The following is a 3,114-nucleotide window of genomic DNA, read 5'->3' as shown; positions in this document are numbered from 1 at the left end:
TGATGATCAACACGGGGAAGAAAGAGAACAGGGCCGCCCGCCTCTCTCCTCTCCTGCCAAAGTAATGACAGTGGGCTTGGGTCCACAGACATGGGGTGGCTGCAAGTCTCCTTGTGGCCAGGAGCCCCGCTGGAGTGTGTGTGAGTGTGAGAGCGGCAGAGAGAGAGACTGGGGGGCGGATATTCAGCTAGGAAGGTGTTTGGAGGCACTCACTATTATCAAAGTCAACACTTTCTAGCACCTACCTTCCCCCAGACCTGCCAGGGCCGGTGTGTGCCTCTCAGGCACTCCCAGTAGGATGTAGGGGGGAGGCGGGGACACAATTAACTACCTTCCTTACCTCCTGGCAAACAGTAACAACGGGGGTCCAGGAAAGGGGCAGGCAGGGGACGTGCCCTGCGGAGACCCTGGGTGAGCTGCAGAGGCTGCTGGGAATTTGTGGGTTGGGGATGGGGCTCTAGGTGGGAAAACAGCCCTGGCAGAGGCCTTCTGGTGGCGAGTCGCCTGCCTGGAGCGCGACTCATGACTCCAGTCCGCGGCATAGCAGGGCCTCGGCGGGCCAGCTCGAGGCCACGGGCTTCATCAGAGCAGCGGGAAAGAGACTGGGGTGGCTTTGTGTTGGGGAAGCGGGGTGGGATGGAAGCTGCCGAGGGGCCCAGGCCAGGGTGTCTTCACCCGGGCAGGGCTCTGGGACAGAGGTGGGATGGACTCAAGACATTTAGGAGGGCTTGAGGACCTGTGTGTGCACATGCGCCCTAGTGTTGGGGATGAGGAAGAGGAGGGTGCGGACTGCTGGTTTCTGGCTCATTAAGTGGTGTGGCCACATCCATGGGGACAGAATAGTGTGGAAGGGTGACTAATGCCAACTGCACTGTGCAAGTAGACAGAATATTGTGGGGGAGGGGGAGGGCCCTCCAGAGGGAAGGAACAGCTTGTACAAAGGTGTGGAGGGTACAAAGGTACCGAGGGACCCACGCAGTGAAGTGTGGCCAGGGCGTCAAACGTGAGGTGGGGTACAAGATACTCAGGATTTGGGCCTTTTCCGGGGTTGTGTGGCATTGGGGAACCAATGGCAATTGTTCCAGTAAGATGAAGAAGAAAGCCCAGGGAGGAGGAGAAAGAAAAAAGGCTGGACAGAGGCCAGTGGGGGGATGGCGTGAAGCGTTCGTGAGCCACATAGCTGTGAGGACACAGAATCCACTGTGGTCTCAAGGCTTTGGCTGTCACAGGAAGGCTGACCCACGGAAGGGAGCCAGCTGCCTCCTCAGAGGGACAGTGGGGAGGACGGCAGCCTGAGGCCTCCGAGGACTTGCCTGGGGCCTGCCCAGGAGCGACTTGGTGACCCTGCAGGCAGCTGCCCAGAAAGGGCTGTTTCTTCTCCATGGCTTCCCAGCTGACTGCTCCCAGCCACACTCTGCAGTCCCACCTTTGAGATGGGGGCAGTAAGGCCTCCCTTTTTCTACCCAACCTCCTCCCCCCTTGGGGTTTCCCTGTCCTTGAGGTTGAAGCTGGCCTCTCCCTCTCACCAGCCCAGTGGACTTCACCTCCTTCCTCAACCTCTCCCACTGTCCTTCAGCCCCACCTCCTCCTCACAGCCACGTGCCTCCTGCCCCCCATTGTTTCTGCAGGGCCAGGAGGAGCTGTCAGTCGTAAGCCCAGTCACATCACTTCCCTGCTTGCAAACCCTCCCAAGACTAAGTCCCTCTTCCACAGTCCTCTCTGACCTCAGCCCGCATGTCCATTCCATCTGGGCTCATCCTTGGTGGTGTCCCCTGCTGCCGTCCATGAGGTGCCAGTCTTGCAACTCCTCACAGGCCCCTGAAGGCACCTCCTTGTTCTGCAGCTCTGGACTTTGCACACGTGGCTCCCACACCCCGGGCCTGACTCACTCCTGCTCCCCTGGGAGACTCACCTCAGGCCTCCACCCTCCAAGCCTCAGTTTGTCCCCTGTAAAATGAGCAGGATCCCATCTGCCTCTAGGCAACTGGAGACAGACTTAGAGTCTTAATCCACTGCAAGCAGCCAGGTTAACTGAGACCAAGGCAGGCATCTAAAATGCTAATGGTTCCTTGGCTACATTAATAGAGGTACAGAGTCGAATAAAGGAGGTGAGTCGTCATGCTCTGCCCAGGGTGCGTCAGACCACACCGGGAGTCTGCGATCACTTCCCGCTGCTTTAGAGGGGCTGCGGACGGACAAAGTGGGTGGTAGCACTGCTGCTTTCACCCCGGTTCACTGAGTTTGTTTTCCATTTGTGAAACGTGTATGCCAGGCACTGCAAATATATAGTCACAGTTCATCCCATAAAGTTAGTGTATGTCCTTTTTATAGATAAGAGGGGCTCACCATCTGTTTGGTATTACAATTATAAAATAATGCCTGTGGTAGGCAGAACCATGGCCCCCAAAGATGTCCATTCGCTAATCTCTGGAATTTGTGACTATGTTACTTTATACAGCAAAAAGGAATTTGCAGAGGTGATTAAAGTTAAAGACCTTGAGATGGGGGATTCCCTGGATTATTGAGGTGGGCCCACTCTGATTACATGAATCTTTTTTTTTTTTTTTGAAACAGAGTCTCGCTTGTTGCCCAGGCTAGAGTGAGTGCCGTGGCATCAGCCTAGCTCACAGCAACCTCAAACTCCTGGGCTCAAGCAATCCTGCTGCCTCAGCCTCCCGAGTAGCTGGGACTACAAGCATGCGCCACCATGCCCGGCTAATTATATATACATATTAGTTGGCCAATTAATTTCTTTCTATTTATAGTAGAGACGGGGTCTCGCTCTTGCTCAGGCTGGTTTCGAACTCCTGACCTCGAGCAATCCGCCCGCCTCAGCCTCCCAGAGTGCTAGGATTACAGGCGTGAGCCACCGCGCCCGGCTGATTACAGGAGAACCTTTCCCAGCCAGAGAGAGATGCAGCAACACGCTGAGGATGGAGAGAGGGACTCCAAATCCAGGAACACAGGAGACCTCGAGAAGCTGGAAAAGGCCGGACACAGATCCTCCCAGAAAACAGCCTAGTCCTGCCAACTCCTTGATTTTAGCCTGTGGAGACTCAGGTCAGACTTCTGCCTGTACAGCTATAAGATAATAAGTTTGTGCTGTTTTACGCG

The sequence above is a fragment of the Microcebus murinus genome, chromosome 12 (genome assembly GCF_040939455.1).
Source record: "Microcebus murinus isolate Inina chromosome 12, M.murinus_Inina_mat1.0, whole genome shotgun sequence".
Taxonomy (NCBI): Eukaryota; Metazoa; Chordata; class Mammalia; order Primates; family Cheirogaleidae; genus Microcebus; species Microcebus murinus.
Note: the sequence above shows the minus strand (reverse complement) of the source record.